At 51.2% G+C, this 18,075-nt stretch overlaps 1 long non-coding RNA gene across 1 annotated transcript; it reads left to right on the forward strand.

The window, feature by feature from the left end:
• The first annotated feature begins 628 nt into the window (after positions 1–628).
• On the forward strand, positions 629–17,232 carry LOC129480220 (uncharacterized). The gene is made up of 3 exons (XR_008656942.1): positions 629–756; positions 15,804–16,135; positions 17,155–17,232. It is a non-coding gene; the product is annotated as an uncharacterized lncRNA (long non-coding RNA).
• Positions 17,233–18,075: the final 843 nt, after the last annotated feature.

Below are 18,075 nucleotides of genomic sequence, written 5' to 3' on the forward strand. Positions count from 1 at the left end.
GGGGTGTTGGGCAAGTCTCATGGGAAATGACTGCTTAAAACATGTTTTGAGTCCCAGGCCCTTGATTTCTATGGAGTGTTTGGGGGGGCTTCTGTCTATGATCTATGAGGACCACCCACTGCCTCCATTCCAATTGGGAGTGGGTGGGGCCCTCACCCAGCAAGAACCAGAAGGAGGAGGAGAGACAGCTTCTGTTGAGGTCTGGGCACTCATTTGGGGGTTATATCTCCCTGGGAGCCAGGAACAGTTGATCCCCCAGACCTTGGTCCCTCGTGGCCTCTCTGTACCCTCAAAGTTGTCTATGCCCCCAGCTTTTCCACCTGCTTCCTGCGCTCCTGGCACCTCCTGCTGGACCTGTGGGCAGGAGCAGGTTGGGATCAGACTCAGAGGCCTTGGTTCACTTGGGTGTTGTGCTGAGGGGCTGGGGTCCTTGTTTGCCAACCCCCACACTCCCGCTCCGCCAAACCAGTTTATGAAACTGCAGAACCACAGTAAACTCCTTCCACTGGCAAGCCAAGGTGGTTGGGCGGGGTTGGGGTGACAATATGTTTCCAGGGGCCCCAGGGTTCTCTCCTCACAATTACCCTGCTAGAGACAGCCTCTGATGATCCAGTCTGGGCATGTCACCAGGCTGAGAGGGACAGCCCACCCAACAGAAGCCACAACAGGTCCCCAAAGAATTTCTGTAGGCTGGGACTCCTGAGTGAAATGAAGAAGTGGGATTGAACAGAGAGAAATGTGAAGTCTGCCAGCTAGGTATGAAGGGCCAATGTCTCAACTTGAGGGAAGTTTGTGCAAAATCTACTTGGGAACGTTTGTTGACTTCACAGGAACTAACAGTGTGAGCAGCTGCCAAAGTCCTGTGCAGGTTTGCGTTGCGTTAACTGTTGACATCGGTCTGGCTGTGCACAGACCTCAGCCCGAGTGAGGGACCCTACCCTTGGATAAATGTTGGTGAACTGCCCCGTGTCTTTTGGAGAGGAGTGGGTGGTGCCTGGGCTGCAGAGCCAGGCCAGGGCAGGACTTGGGAGGAACATGATGGAATTCTCCAGGTGTGAATGTCTGTCTGGAGGAAGGAGAATTCCACTTGCGCCAGGTGATTCCTGAAGGCCGAGCTAGCTCCAGAGGGTGGGGAGGGCCAAGAGGTGATTTTCAGCTCAAATGAGGAGAAGTTTCTAGGTTGCCACTCTTCCCCAGTGGCTGCTGGAGGCACCGGGGCAGGAGTGAGTGTCTCAGCACCAGCAGCAGTGTGAGAAAGGGATGGTGCTTTGTCACATGTCTTGCACATCCAAGGTAACCAAAGGACATTTAGTCCAAGGGATTTCTAAGAAAGGGATGACTGAGCCCTGCAGCTGGGGGCTGATAGTATTGTCTGTGAGACTTGACTCAGACAAAACACACAGAGGAAACGGCAATCAGTGGCAGATTGGTTCTGCCTTTCTGGAAGAAGTTGGTCTCAGTTAAAGCTGCCCTGCAGTGAGCAGCAGCCTGTCCTTGCAGGAGTGCAACTGAGACCAGATAACCTTGGGCTGGAAAAGGGATTCCAGTTTCAGGCATGAGGAGGGGGTTGGATGTGAACAGACAATCTCTGCGGTTCCTTTGAGTCCAGAGCTCCTTGGCAGAGAAAAACACCCGCAGAACTCTGAGCGGTAACGTAACACAAGGTTACGGAGGACGGAGCAGAGATCCGAATATAGCTGGCGGGAGGAAGGCAGCAGCGGGCGAGGGGAAAGTAGGTCCTTGGAACAAATGAGGTGGGGCATGAAATTAACGAGGCTGGAAAAGGGCTGAGCTCAGGGACTCCTTTTTAAAGACTGTCTTTTAGTAAGAAAAATGAGGAAAAGAAATTTGGGTAATGGAGATATAATGGAGATTGTAAATGTAGCTATTGACAGCTGGCCCATTGGCCGGAGAGAGGGGCTTCTTGGAGAACGAGGAAGAGATGTAGATCAGTGGGTCTGGGGTGACCCCAGCATGGCATGCAAGGTGGACGGGAGTTGGCTGCTGACATCAGCTGCCCACACCTTGAAGGCTACTGTGCTCCAGCCCTTGAGCTGGGCCATTCTGTCCCCCTACTGTCACGCACTGTCCTGTGACCTGTTTATCTTATCCCCTGACCTTGGCACATACTCATCCCTCACTGGGCATGCCACTTTTCTCCTTTTTGCCTTTCTGGGTTTCACCCCAATCACTCAGCTGAGTCCCTACCTCTCCAAGAAACCTTCTCTTAAGGGCTCATAGCCCATGTCCAGTTCTGTTCTGAGCATCTGGGGGCCATTCCACTCACTTGGCCCTTGGATGGACACATTCTTAGGAGCTCAAGCAGCCTGTCTGTGCAATGGGGGAGGGCCTGTCCACCAGGCTCGGTCAGCAGAGTGGTTGGAGGGCATAGGATGGACAGTTATTTGCCCCCATGGTGCTGGCCCTCTGGAAATTTAGAGTCCCTAGAAGCCCCCGCCATGTCCTGCTTCTTACCTGCGACGTAGGGGTGGAGATGGAGGGTCTTGAAAGGGCCCCTATTGGCTTTCCCTTCCCTGGCCACTAACCCAGGCTGCCTGCTCCCTCTTCCCAGCCCTGCCAGCTGGCCAAGCTTATCCTGTGGCCCTGTCCAGGTGACAAGGCCGTGGAAGAGGGCCAGCCAGCTGGACTTCTCAGGAGCTGTCACCAGAGCCGCAGAACATGGGGGGGTGGAAGGATGCACAGAGGCAGCAGGGCCCCTTCTCTGGGGAAGACAACCAGGGACACTGGGAGCCTGAAACCAGAGCCATTTCACACCTTGCCTATTAATTGCCGGATTGATTTTGGATCCCAGTCTCCAGGAGGACCTAAAAATCAATCCCCTCCACTTCATGCTTCTCTGGGCTCAGGAGTTGTTCTTAAAGCAGCAGCTGTCCTGGCTGCTGTGGCTGAACCTTCCTGTCCAAGAGCAGGCTGTGGGTTCCAAAGCATGCTCAGGGCTAGGCGGCAGCTGTTGGCTTTATTCCAGAACCACTGATCTCTGTGTAGGAAGACTGTTACCCTGAAGGGGAGCCATGTGGTGTGACTGGAGAGGTGTTAAGAAGGCTCTCATCCTCAAAGCTCCCTCCTACCAAGATGCCTGATATCCGTAATTCCACCATTAGGAAGTCATTTCTTTGGACACATTTAGGTCAACAGTCCCAGCTTCCAAAATATGGAGGCCCAGAAGAAGGAACACAGATTAGGGCTGTACCATTGGAGTTCCTTGTGAATGGAGGCACTGGAGGCCTCAAGGCATCAGGAGAGCTCTGTGTGAGGGATGGGGAGCAGGAGGCAGATGTCAGGGCGTGGGGGAGGGAAAGTAGAAGTTGAAGACCACCCAACAGGAGGCTGTGGAGGGGTGGTGAGCAAAGAACAGTAGATACCCCCAAGGCACTTCTCACTTGGGGGGCTGCTTTGGGGCTGTGTGCTGGGAGACTGGCTCTGTGGCAGGTGAGATAAGATGAAGGAACTCCCGTTGGCTGGGTACCTTCTGTGCCTCCAGCCTTGAGCCAAGCACAGTGGCAGTCTGATGTCACCACCACCCTGTGGGAAGGGCTCCCACAGCCTTGTTTCTTAGATGAGACACTGAGGTGGTGCATGAGGCTGGGCGACCTGCCTAAGGTCACACAGCTGCTCCTGCAGCATAGGGGTTGGAGCTCAGGTCCGCCACCTCTTCATGCCGTGATTTCACTGCCTCCCACCTCCTCTGCAGAAGGGGCCAGGAGTTGAGGAGACTTCTAAGAAGTTGGGAGAGCCAGAGCACAATGGAAGGGGTACCTGAGGTCAAGGATGCCATGATTTCAAGAAGCTGAGGCAGGAAGTTCTATGACCCGCTGATGTTAGAAGCTGGGGACAGCCCCTGGGCTTCTGTCCTCAGCCTCCCTGACATCCTGCCCTGTGCAGAGCCCTCACACATGGGAAGGCCTGGTGGGCAGGTCTCCTGCAGCCTCAGCCCAGTGGCTGCTGCCTGCTACTCCATCATGGCTGTGGAGATATGGGCTTTAGGCAGGGTCACTGCAAGTCACCCTGTGTGCTTGGGGACATGGGGACATCATTGCTCATCCCCTGCCCACATGGACCCAATTACTGATGCAGCACTGCGTGTTCCCACAGCCACCAACAAGGGCCTCTTTCCTGGTAGCATCACAGATGGACAGAGAGATCCTGGGCCTCCCTCCACCCCCACAAGCCCATTACGCTAATTTCAAGTGTGTCTCCACTTTGCCAGCCTGGAGGGTGGAGTGTGTGTGTGTGTGTGTGTGTGTGTGTGTGTGTGTTGGGGAGGGAATGAGGCAGCAACTGCAAGAAGTTTGGTGCAGTTACAGGGAACAAGTCTCATCTTTGCCCAGCCTGTGAGCCCCTTGAGAGCAGGGGCCATGTCTGTTTTCCAATAACTGACCCCGAGGGCCTGGCATGGATGTGGGTACTCAGTGCATGTTTGTTTAGTGACTGAATGGCTGAGTGAGTGAATTAGGAATCTTTTGGTGGCCATCTCAGTCCTCGCCCAGTCACAGCTATGCTGTGTGGCTTTTGGTGAGTTGCTAGATGTCTCTGTGTGCAGATGCCTGAAAATAGTGCCAACTGGGAAGAATGGCTAATGACAGGCATGTGCTGAGGGGATAGTGTGGGCAGCAGGGCTCTGCGGTTTGTGGAAGGTGTCCACAGTATAAACTGCTGGGGACACTGGGGTCTCTCTCTTTTTCCCAAGGCAAGGCTGACACGGTTTGGAGCACAGTGTAGTTTTGAGTGGGAGGAGGGGGCTGTCCTAGGCTTGGTTGGGGTGGGGGCATGTGGACTGGCATTGGAACTGAAGGGTGACAGGGAGGGCTGGGTTGGGGCTTGGCCAGGGGTTGAGGTCAGGGGCTGGCTCAGGCAATGGCTGGGGGCTCACGCGGATCCTGAATGAAGAAGTTGGTCAAGGCTAGGCACAGCTGGGGTTGGCTTCAGGACCTCAACTCAGGGCTGGACCAGAGATCTCTCCAGGTCAGGGCCAGTGTCAACCTGGGGCCAGTGCAGATTCTGTCCAATAGGAGCACTGGGAATGGCTGACTGTCCTGGCCTCATTTGCTCTGAGCACATAAGCTGAGTGGGTGGATAACCAAGGCTTTCTGAGGGTGATGACCTTGAAGAAGTCCTCCTGTCCCCAAGTTGTCCTTGGGGAAGTTCAGGGCTGCCCAGGGACCCAGGGGCCATTTCACTCTGTCTGTGTGTTGTCAGGGGAAGAACAGAATTGCCCAGCTAGCACTGACTAGCAGCTGGAGGGTGGTGTCATCAGCATTTCTCACACATGCACGACACTCTATAGTTTATAACCCCTTTCCTACCCTGCATCTTCTCATGCTCTCCACAGCCCTGAGAAGCAGGCATGACAAGAGAGGATGCCCATGTTATAGATGAGAAAAACAGAGGCCCCGGGAGGAAGCTTGCCTAATGCCACTCAGGAGGTAGAGGCAAAGCTGGGAAAGGCCCTGAGTCCCCAGACTGCCCCTCTGGAGCTCCGCATGCAGCCGCCCGGCTGTCCTGCCTGGGATGCCATCGCCAGGCTAGGCTGGCGCTCACGCCCATGCCCTGCTGTCCACTGACACCCCGCAGAGCTTAACACCCCGCTGAGCCTGCCCTGCAGCCCTTGCCAAGTCTGTCCGAGTGGCCTCGGTCATTGGCAAGTCACATTGCTGACATCACAAGTGCATAAAATTAATTTATTTAGTTAAGGGAGGTGTTAATTAAGAGTTCTCGTTTATTGTGTCCTTGCAGACAGCTCTCGGGGGCTTCTGAGTTGTCATTGCTGGTGACAGCAAAAGCTAATGGTATCACAAGTTATTAATAGGATGGTGTGAGAGGCGGAGGGGCAGGAGCTGGGGCTGTGGGGGATGGGAGAAGGGAGAGTTCGGGGAGGGGAGAGGATGGTCCCCTACTTTCTTCTCACCAAGTTGGGCTTCCCTCTGCAAGTTGATCCGATAACAGGCATTTTCTGGGGGATCTGGGGTTTGCTGCCAGGCCCCATGATGCTCAGGATTTTGTGAGCCCTGAAGAAGTGTCCCCAGGCCAGTGCCCACCCACTCCTGCTGCCCCCATTCCCACAGTTCTTGGTGTTTGCCTTGAGGAGTGTTGGCTCTCACATAAAGAGCTCATTCTTTGCTTGCTTTGTCTCTTCACCTACCCTAAACCTGAATATCTTGGGGTGCATATAGTGACTGTTTTAGCTCTGCCTCCACAAAGCTTAGCACAGAGCTTGGAGCTTCACAGGAGGGCAACAAACATTTGCTAAGGGAATAAGGGGTCCTCTGCCCCCCAGCTGGTCTCCAGGTCTGTCTGGCCTTCTTGCTGAGTGATCTTGGGGTCATGGGTGGGGATGGTGGGAGAGAGAGGGCAGGTGGATCCACAACTCCACAAGTCCCCAGCCTCTCTCAGTGCCCTCAGCCTTGCAGCCCTGGAGATCCACAACTTGGGGAGTGGATAGATCTTTGCTGATGAAGGTGAGGTGTGTGCAGGTATGGGCAGCCAGGTGTGGGGCAGGCTTGCCAGGGTAGGGTAGTGAATGGGGAGTTGTTGGTGAACTCTGCACAAGGACCACCATGGGGAAGAGGGAAGAAGATATTTTAAACTATTTTTAGCTAAACAACAATGGCTGCAAATCAGCCACTTGGTGCAGTGGAACAAACACAACCAAGCAGCTCAGACCTGCAGGCCTGTCCCTGACAGTGTCCATGACCTTGGGAAGGTAACTGCTCTCTGGGCCTGGCTTCCCATCTGTGAAATGGAGGACTGGGCTGAAATGGACAAATTTCAATGCCCAATGTGTTCCACACCTCCCATGTCCTGCACAACTCATCTTCTAGTAGATGTGCCAGGCCCTCCATGGTTATCATCTCAAATGCCTATGGCTTCCCTGTGAGGGAGATAGTCAATTATCACCCATTATATTTGGGGAAACTGAGGTTCAGATGAGAAAACAGAGGCCATTTAATTTGCTCAAGGACCCGTAGTCAGTGGAATTTAAACTCGGGTTGGTGCTCTTTCCAGAATATCAGCTTATCTCCACTGATCACCTGGGATGGGGCCGGTACAAGGGAGACCCTGCGTTAGGTGTAGGCTCATTGACCAGGGCAGGCAGAGCTGAGAGAAAGGAAGAGAATAGAGCGCCCATTGGATTCAACAGGCCCAACTGCTGAGCTCCTGGGGCATGGGAGGACAGGTTCTGAGACCACGATGGGACCAAACACACCCTGCACCATGAGTTCCAGCAGCCCCCTGCCCCAACAGCCTCCTGCCTGCCCTTCCTCCTCTCATCTCAGAGACACCGTCATTCATTCAGGACACATTTATTAGGGAGCTGGCCTGACAGCTGGGAGATGGATCAGGCTGTCCCCTGCCCTCAAGGGGCTCACCACTGAGTGGGAGAGGTGGCCCTATGAACAGTAAGCCCCACGATGGTTCACAGGGATGGGGATAGCACATGCACCCCATTGTGCAGGGGGCAAGTTCAGGTTACCTAGGGCTCCCTGGCAGGAATCATTACCTTTCACTGAGGGAGGGTGGTCAGAAATGAATTCCTAGAGGAAGTAGCTATGGAGCTGAGTCTTGAAAGGTGAGTAATATTCACCAAGTGGAGGGGATGGGGTTGTGGGGTGGGCCTTCAGGTAGGGTGAGTGGTGTGAGGAGAGTCTTGCAAGTGTGGGAAGAAGGGTATCCAGAAGTGAGGTGGGCGAGGGCTAGAGCACGTGGGGCATTGCACTCCAACTTAGAGTCTGAACTTCATCCGGTGGCCTCCCCGGGGGATGCTGCTGAGAGTAGGAAGAGGGAGATTTAGTTTGGGTTCCGCCAGAAGCCAATCCTGAGACGCATTTAAGTGCGGGAAACACTGTAGGGAGAGCAGGAAGGCAGGAGGGGCACTACCGAGCTAGCTCCCGTGGTGGGTGAGTGAAGCCCAGTCCTGCTGGGGAACCTGAGAGCTGGCATGGCACATGCACCCACCCAAGGAGTGAGGGAGCAGGGGGGTTTATGTAGCAAGTCTCACCAGCCATTGCTTGAAGGCTGCTCCGAGGAGGCATCCCTGATGTTTCTGGCCTTCTCTTCAGCAAAGAGGACCCAGCAGTCAACGTCCTTAGGCAAGGAAATAAAGATGTTGGCAGTTGGCGATTGGGCCAGTGTGCCCTGAAATGGGAAGGAAGAGGGGATATAGGTGGAGAACCAACAGTGTCTGCTACAGTGGCTGAGCTGTGAGAACGTCCCAGAAAGGAAGGTAGAGCGCTGCTCAGCTTCTGCCAAGTCTAGTTGGGTGGACTCTGAGGTCTGCTGCTGGTGGAAGAATTGCCTCCATCTGCACCGTCGCCAAGGCCTTAGTCTGGGGGCCAGACCTTAAGACAGGAGGGTGCAAAGAATTTGGTCCTAAGCTCCAGCACTTGACAAATACAGATCTGAGTTCAAGTGCTGATTGCCACTTTCAAGCTACGTCCTTGAGCAAGTTACTTATTATCCTTGAACTTGAGTCTTCTCCTCTGAAAAAGGGGAGATAATACTACCCACGCTGTGGGATTGTTGTGATCAATAAATGAAATGATGTCTGTAAAGTATTTAGCCCAGTGCCTTGAATACATTATGTGCCCAATGAACGTTTATTATAATTATGATTTTATTATTCCAATGATAGGTAAAAAAGGGAGGAGCAAGATGCAGGCTTGTAGAAAACAGTGCCAACTTACCAGCCCAGAGTAAATTTCAGTGGCCCACTTTGTCATTAGGAGGTAAACAGGCGGCCGGGTGTGGTTGCTCACAGCTGTAATCTCAGAACTTTGGGAGGCTGAGGCAGATCACCTGAGGTCAGGAGTTCAAGACCATTCTGACCACATAGTAAAACCCTGTGTCTACTGAATACACAAAAATTAGCCAGGTGTGATGGTGCATGCCTCTGGTCCCAACTTCTCAGGAGGCTGAGGCAGGAGGATTGCTTGAATCCAGGAGGTGGAGATTGCAGTGAGCTGAGATCATGCCACTGCACTCCAGCCTGGGCAACAGAGCGAGACTGTCTCAAGAAAATAATAATATGATATGATATGATATGACATGATATGATATGATATGATATGATATAATACAATATAATATAATATAATATAATATAATATAATATAATATAATATAATGAGAAAAATGGAGTAGGCAGTTCCTGGCCGATAAGGCCATTCCTGGATCTTGGAGGTGTTAAACAGGCTCATGTAGCATTTCTGGACTTTGTGAGCATAAATTGAACTGGCAGCAAGTGACTTTATATGTCTCTGCTCATAGGTACTGGTTGTGACAATCATTTCTTTGTCTATGACACCTGTCTCCTCGAGAACTCAAGATCAGCTTCAGACATTATCTAGTGATTATTGCATGATCTCAAGACTATCCTTGAAATAATCTCTGAAGATATGGAGCAGAAGAAGGAACATTGAACAAGGAGTCTGGGTTCTTATTTAATTTTTATTTTATTTTGTTTTGTAGAGACAGTGTCTTGCTATGTTGCAAGGAGTCTGGAATCTTATTTAATTTTATTAATTTTATTTTTCATACAGATAGTATCCTGCTATGTTGCCCAGGCTGGTCTTGAACTTCTGGCCTCAAGTGATCCTCATGCCTTGGCCTCCCAAAGTGTTGGGATTGTAGGCGTGAGCCACCATACTTGGCCAAGGAGTCTGAATTCTAATTCGGGCTCTAAAATGAATGTCAAGTTCCTTGTCTGAAATGTGGAGATAAAACCACATCATCTTGGTCTCTTCCTAGGGCTGTTGTGAGGATCACATAAGATCATGAAAAAAAAGATCATGAATGTGGAACTACTTTGAAAACTACAAATTAGCATCCAGAGTTGGGACTAGAGCCAGGTGACTTGATTCCTGTGCCCTGGGGGCTTCCAAAGTGCCTAAGAAACCACGGCCACTAGAGAAGCCTTACATGTCATCATGCCACTGCAAGGATGGCTCAGGCTTAGCCTCTGGTGCAGGCAGCCTGGGAAGAAGAAAGAGTGCCTGGGGAACCTTGGACCTTGGAGGAATGCCTAAAGTTCTTGCTCAGGGACATCAGTGAGGGATGCTCTCAGCTGACCCCTGGGGATGGAGGAAAGGCAGAGGACGATGAGATTGGCAGTTATTCAACCAGGAAGTGAGGTGGTTACCTGAGAAGCATTCTGACCAGTTTGGAGCAGTTTTTCTCATTTCCCTATGCATGCAGGTACATTTCAGGATGTGGCTTAAGGGCCTCCTGTCCACACCCAGTTGGTGAAGTCCAGGGAAGCTGGTTCTGGCCAGGTTGGCAAGACCAGTGGTCTCTCAGAGGTCATGTGGCTTTCTTTTCTTCCTGGCCATAGACTGGCCTGCTCTCTAGCCCTTCACCTCAGCCAGACTGAATGCAACCTCACCCCATCTCAATGGTCAGCCTTGGTGTCCTGCAATGTGAAGTCACTGTGTGCTGGACAGGTTGTGGGTTTGGGGCTGGAGGTCCAAAAAGAGGGGACCTCTGCTTATACAAGCAGCTTTGGACTCAGAATCCCCAAATCCATTTTCACTATCACCCAGAGAGTGAAAGTCATGGCCTTAGTGGAGCAGAGACAGGAAAAGATGCATACCCCAGCTTGGGGTGTCTGGGTGGGATGTGTCCTCCACAAGAGGACAATAATCTCTCATAATGATAGTGAGTGGAGACCACCAGGATGATGCATTGTCACCTTCTCCTTAACCCCATAAAAGACACCAAATGGATAAGTCTTCACATCCTTCCTGAACCCCACTTAGAGTACAATGGCTTTGTGGGGCTATTTTTATTTTGGGGGCATTTCTCTGTGACTTCTTGATTGGAGAGACCTAAGATATAGAATGAAGATTCTTGCTGCTATTTAGAACCCCTCTGCTACCTGAAAAAGGCCTGCTCTGGTGACCTCAGGGCTCAGACATGATTGGTTCAGGGCCAGGGATGGCAGTATTGAGAAGTTTTTGCATAGGTTCAGATTTTAATCTAGATTCAGAGACCCAGTCAAACTGTCCTCCTAAGATCTTATTTTAGTTTTCAAAGCTAAAACCTCTAAAAAATTGGCTCTGCTTGCTTGCAGTTTAAGTAAAAACCTTCGTATTTATGGCTTTTCTAGTTTTCCTTCAGTAGTTCACATCCATTTAACCCTCTGAATCTAGAATATGCTTTGTGAACTGAGATTATGAGAAGAAGCCAGTTCGGAAGACAAGGGTCATAGCATCCAGAGGTTTGGAGGAGAGGGACCTGGGAGGGGAGTATACAGGGATGTAGTGGGGGAGGTAAAGAGGGGATATTGGTAAACCAAAGAGTAAGAGTGAATGGTAAGTAATCCAGTGGTCCAGGAGAGAGGGAGGGGTGAGAGTTGAAGGGAGAAAGAGAAAAGATGGAGGAGAGAATAAAATAAAGGATTCGAAGAGAGGTGAAAGTGCAGTAAAATGTGGGGACAAGACATGAGGGAAAAGAGAGAGTGGGAGGCAGAAGAGACGAAGAGGAGGCAGATGAGGCAGGGGAAGTGAGGTTGAAAGAAGGTGGGAGGGGGGTAGGGGTTGAGGCATGGAGGTCCCAAGATCTGGACTGTTTTTTGTCATCATGCATCTGTACAGCAGATAAATACAATGCAGCTGGGCTTTTCTCTCTTCTTAATTGGCATCTTTGGATCTATCCCCGCTTGACAAATCAGGCCACTTATTATTAGTGATGACAAGGATAAATATAACAGGCATTCATTTTGCATCTGGGCCCCCGATAATAGAAGTCAGCACACCAGCCCCTCTCCCCACTGCTTTCTCATCCCCGGCTTGGGCTCCCCACTGGGGAAACTGAGTGGCCAGGAGCTGTCCATGGCTTTGCGAGGTGCTGAAGGCATCTACAAACCCCCTTCTGGTGGGAAGCCAATGGACAGGAACTGTCCACGATTTGAATGGTGCTGAAACCCTCTATACCCTGCCTCTTGTCTGATTCCAACGTGAAAGCTGGGTGGCTGGAAGCTGTCCACAGCCTATGTGGTGTTGAAAGCCCTGTCCCCAGGGCTGGGGTGGCAGGGTGCATCTCTTTCCCACAGAACACAATTACTTCTGGCATGGAGTGGTCAGTGGCTTAAATTTGCCTGCCTTGCCATGGTTCTAAAAGGCCTGGATGACTTTAAGTGTGTTCCTTCCTAACTCTGGGTCTCAGGATTTCCACCTTTAAAATGAAGGGCTGGATTAGGTGTTCTCTCAGGGCCCTCAAGCACTAGCCCTTTCTGTTATCAAAAGCCTTCAAGGGATTCCTTCTGCTTGTAGGATCGAGCTACAAATCCTATAGCCAGGTCCTGCAGGCCCTCTCTGGCCCCTCTCCACTTCCTGGCTTTGTCCTCATTCCAGCCAGATGAGCCTTCTCTCAGGCCCCATACACATTCTTCTTTTCTTCCCCTGAGCCTTTGCCATCCCTACCGCCCTCCTTCTGCCTCTGACTGTCTCCCTTCCTGATCTCTGGGAGCACTGACCACCTGAGCCCCTCCTTGAAAAACAATAGCCTTATACTCAATGTGCTTTCAGTTTCTTTTGTCTTCTATGGCTGTGTCTTACATGGCTCCCCTTGAGGGACTCCCTGGGGCCAGGGCCATAGTCCGAATCAGTGATCAGTGGCTTACAGTTTCTCATGACCATGTGTGTGGAGCATGGGTGAGTACTTGTGGTATTTTGACCCAATAAGCTCTTTTAATAAAACTTATGATTGCTCTTTCAAGGCTGCCAGTGAAAGAAGATTACTCCAAGAAGTGCTTAGCTGAGGCTTGTGGCCCCCTCTTTGAGACAGAATCTTTCTGAGGCTCCCACTCCAAGCTGGCATGGGTGGCCAAAGTCACACTTATGTAGACAGATAATCCTGCCTCATGTCTCCATGGAGTGGCCAAGACATGGTGGGTCACACACAAGCCTCCATCTCTGTTTACTCTGAGCCTATGAGAGTTGACCCAATGCTCTCATTGTATGGTTGTCACAGCTGTCCCACCTTCAACTTTAGGGACCTTTCAGGGAGCTTCCAACCCACTCACCCCTCTAGAGCTCAGACTGCCTCATAAAGTTTTCTCTCTGGAGCTCAACTGCAGAGGATCCAACTTGATTAGTGGAGATGTGAGAGTTTCTCTGCACACTGTTCCCATACAGGTGAGTTGCCTCTCCCTCTGCCCTCCAAAAATAAGGAGCTTCCATCTGTTGGGCTGGGCAAGCAAGTAGAGAAGTGGTGGCTATTTTCTTCATTAAACCCATGGGGAACTAAAAATGGCCCAGAGGTGGCATCATGCATGAGGTGGGCATCATGCAAAGATGGGCATCATGAGATGAGGGACAACTCATCTCAGCTGAGCAGGCAGAACCACATCATGACAGTCTAGAAAAAAATTCTTGGAAAGAAAATTATCTCTCCTCCCTAGGCCTATTAGCCAATTCACAAGAACAGGCCTTGGCATCCACTCTGCCCACTGCCCACTGCTTGGCAGAGCCCCTAAAGCCATGGCTAGTAACCAGAAGTTCCAAATGGTTTAAAGGGGAGAGCTGTGTTTGCTAACGGATCTGACTGTGTCTGACAAACTGAAGCCATGTGCTTGATGGCCTCAGGTCCTCTGGGAAAGTAGGCTCAGAGCACTCACCTTCCCTCAAATATACTGGCACATTCTCAGAATCCCAGCGTTTGCCCTGTTGAACCTCATATCAGTGATCAAAGGGCTTGGAGATGATTTTAGATACTAGACCAACTCCTTTTTTTAGAGATGGGAAAGCTGAGATTTCCCCAGGAAGGAAAAATCAGTTGCCCGAGCTCACACAGCAGAGAAAGGAGCATCTCAGTCTCATGCTCTTCCTCCTCCTGCCAGAAGTGTTTGCATTTTAATAGACTTGTAGAGGCTGAAGTGCCTCAGTGACCCCTCTAATGGTGGGGACATCAGGTTTGGTGACATGTGGTGATGGAGCTTTTGGGCATCCATGCTGAGGCTGAGTCTCCTGCCTTGTGGAGAATGTCTATGACCTCCAGCAGAACCGTACAGAGAACAGATACGTCAGGGCACCCCTTTAGAAACTACCCTTAGGACTCTGTACTCTCCCAGGCTGATGGGGGTTGGAGGGCCTCATTTGTCTCTGCACTGGGGGATGAATGGCTTGGGAGGAGCTAATGAAGCTGTCTTCCCACCGACACACCAAGACAGTGACGGATGGCTCATGCGGAAAAGGCAGGTGTTGGCACATGGCCCATTGGGCAGGGTAGAGAATAACATGTCCCTCAATGTCACTGTAGGTCACAGTGATGGCTGTGGGGGAGGGGGCATGTAGGCTCTGGAGTTCAGTGACAAAGGCCCCAGGGAAAGCCAGTGCCTCCCATAGCCCCCTTTGTGACTGGCAGACAGAAGGTCAAAATTAGAAGTGTGGTAACAACCATACAATCCTGCTAGCTCGTTGTCCAAGTGGAAGTATAGAGGCCCAGAAAGGGATAGTGAGTTGATCAAGGTCACACAGCTAGCTAAGGTCAGAGATTGCTGCAAAGGTTCTCAGTGGTCCAGGAGAGGGAGAAGAGTAACCTCAGGATGTATCACTGCAGTACTGTTCTCACCTGGAGGGGAGTGGGAGGGGAGGGTCCCACTTTTTGCCTGGTATTAGAAACCTTGATGATCCGTCATCACCTTCTCTTCCTCCTCACTCTGCAGCCCACACCATCTGCCTTCCACTCCCAAACTCTGAGCCTTACCTCATGCCTGCTGAGGACCGGTTGTCCTCCAAGGGCCTCCCATCCGTCTGTCTGCTTATCTATGAGAGGCATGGGCCCAAATGCCATTTGTCATCTTGCATTCCACTTGGCATTCTGAACTCACTCCCAGTGCAAGTCCCCTCCTGAGTGGTGTCCCATCACCACGCCCTCTCCCCATTAGTATTTTGGAAAAACCTCTCCAAAGAACATTCTCTTCCATGGCAACCATTCCTGAAGTTTTGGAAATAATACAGCTAGATGCCAGAAGCCTGCATTCCTTGTGTTTCGGAAATAAGTCAGGCCAAAGAGGGGAGAGGAATGGAAAGAGAAAAGGGTGGAGTGAGTTCTTGGCCTCTCTGCAGGCCTAGAGCAGTTTCACCCCAACCCTGGCCACTGAGATCTTCACTTCTTTCTGGTCCAGGTGGTCAGTCTAGCCTGGGTGGGTCTGTGGGATTTGATGGAGGAAGCAGGAGAGAGAGTGGCACCAGATGCAGTTGCTCCCCTCACCTCTGCCAGGGGCTCCTCACCACAGAAAGTGGTCTTGTGAGCATTAGCTTGCCTGCCACCTGCCACCACAGCCCTGGGAGGTGAGCTGGGCATTGTTGGCCCCATTTCCCAGATGACAACACTGTGGTCCAGGGAGAGAAATGACCCAGCCCAAAGGGATCAGTGGGTTAGTAGCATTTGTTCATTTTCTCAAATCAATAAATATTTATTGAGGCACTGTGCTAGGTGCTGGGAATATGAAGATGAGCAGGGCAGACATGATTCCTGTCTTTCAGGACCTTTCAGAGGCCCCAGGTGCCTGCATTGCTGGGTCTCTGGCCTCTGGAGGCACATGCATTGGCAGGAGCACTATCTTGAGGGTCCTCCCTTGAAACTCAGTGTGCAGATTTGTACCTCAGAGCTCTTCCTCTTGTCCATGGGACTTTTTTGGAAGCCAGCATTCTTGTGGGCACTTCCCCACCTTCTTCCCTTGGCGCATCCATCGGCCCCTCACAGTGTCTGGTTTTCAGTGTCCCACCTGCCAGGACCTCCTCCCTTATCTGCCACTCACAATTCCTGTCATTCACCTTTCACAGGGAATGAAATGAAAGAACAAAGAGGAAAATCTTAACCTGTACAGCCTCTTGGATGATGGGGTGGGAAGAAAAGACCTGCCCCCCTCCCAGTTTCCTGCTGCCTGGAGAAATCTGGAAGATCTCCTAGGGCTTTGGAGAATGAAGGCACCCTTGTTTGGATGCCGCCACAGCCTCCTCCCTCTCACCCCCGCCTCTTTCTCCTCATCTTCAGCTCACCAAGGCCAGATTTGTCTTGCAAAGTGGCATCATTATAAACACATCAGCCTCCTCTGGACGCCTGTGCCTGCTCCCGCCAGCCCATCCAGGCTCGATTACATCTGAGGCTGTCTGGGGTAATTAAGTGACATTAGGACGCATCCTCCGTTGTAATGCAGTGTTCAAAGCCCTGGGCTCTTGCTTCCCAAGAGCTGCTGCCGCTGCACTGAGGCTGTGTCTGCCTAATGCACCCCACTGTGATTGCAGCTAATTACTCCACAGACAGGCCTCATTAGTGGTGGGTTCGGGATGAAAGGTGAGAAGCAGGCTGTCTCCCCTGCCTCCCCCAGCCCACTGGCTTCCCCTCTCCCTCCATGGCCCAGCTTGCCTTACTTTGCTCTTGAGGCAGGATTAGAATAGGGCAAAGGATTTCCCAAAAGAGGGCTCACCTGGACAAGGTCATCTACTGAGCTACAGGGCCTTCAGGAACTTTCCAACTGCTTTATTCAACTAATGGGAAGCCAAGGCCCAGAGGGGGTTACTGACTTGCCCAAGGTCACGCAGCACAAGTGAAATGTGCCACCTTTCCTAACTGCCCGGCTTGGAGGGGTGGGGGTGGGCCAAGTGGGATTATGCATAGCCAAGACCCACCTGGGTCCAGAGCTAGTGGGAGAAAGGGCTCATGGGCACCCAGGAAAACAGCTGGATGGCTACGCTACCCCAGAGGCTCTTTCTGGTCTCTAGGCCTTTGCAACTCTTGCCTGGAAGCCTCTTTGATGCTCTCTACCTGTCACCTTGCACCTGGCTGACTCCCTTCATCCTTCAGGTCTCACTTTCTCCAGGAAGCCTCCCCTAACTCCTGAGTTTTGTGCTCCTCATCCATGCTTCCATGATACTCTGTACTTCCCCATCTTGGCAGTCATCACTCTGAATTGTCAATACCTAATACCCCACATGACTATACGCATAGGAGGAGCAAGGTCTGAGACCCTCTTGTTCATGTAGTAGGCATTGGCCTAGCTCACAGATGGCCTCTGATAAGAATTAGTAGAAGGAAAGATGTAATGATTGATGGCTGCTTGACCAGTACAATGAGTACCATGGTAAGGCTGTTGGTGTTCACTCACATCTGAGAGTTTTTCTTTATACTTCCCAGCCTCCCTTGCTCTTAGGTTGGTCACATGACTCACTCCAGCAAATGGGATGTGAGCAGAAGGTATATATGTTACCTGGAATAAGGTGAATAATTATCTGGTGTGCTTTTCTACAATCCTCGTTGCCTGAGTGATGCCAAGATAATTTTGAAGCTGCAAGATGGTGGAGCCACAAGATGAAAGGAACCTGTATCCCTGAGTCACCACACAGAAGAGAGACATCTAGGAAAGCTGCCTGACCTAGGTCATATGAGTAAGAAATCAACCTTACTGCACAAAGCCACTGAGAAATCAACCTTACTGCACAAAGCCACTGAGAAATCAACCTTACTGCACAAAGCCACTGAGATATTGGGGCTACTTATTAGAGTGGCTAGTGGGAATTACTCTGACTAATATAAAGGGGTTAAACTTGATGGGATGCAAATAGGAAATGGCTTTTTTCCAATCACTTCTTTAAACATGCTCCTATTAAGCCTCCTTTCCCTGTCTCTTGACAACGTCTTGGACAGATTCTAAGTTTTTGGTTACTGTTGGTTGTAAGAAGAGTCTCATCTTAGTAATTAGGACTCACTTTCAGGGCCAGTTCAGCCTCAGAGATTTATGCTCACATCCAATTGAAAACTTCTTCCTTTCCTTCAGCTCAGGGCTGACCCATGGCTTGGAGATCGAGATTGGTCTGTTCCTTTGCTTCGCTTCTACTTTCTTGCCCTCCTGCTGCTGGCTCCTTGAGAGTCAGAGCAAGGAGATAGAGGAATAGTAGAAAAAGGGGCTAAAAGTCTTAGGTCCCTGTCACTGTTGTAACCCACTGCTGATGTCCTGGGTGTCAGGTTCTCAGAGGCTGGTGTTTGGGACAGTGTTTTTGTTGGTCCTTTTGAGGCACTACATGGACCATCATCTGCCCCCTTCTCTGATGGTCGCCA

The sequence above is a fragment of the Symphalangus syndactylus genome, chromosome 4 (genome assembly GCF_028878055.3).
Source record: "Symphalangus syndactylus isolate Jambi chromosome 4, NHGRI_mSymSyn1-v2.1_pri, whole genome shotgun sequence".
NCBI lineage: Eukaryota > Metazoa > Chordata > Mammalia > Primates > Hylobatidae > Symphalangus > Symphalangus syndactylus.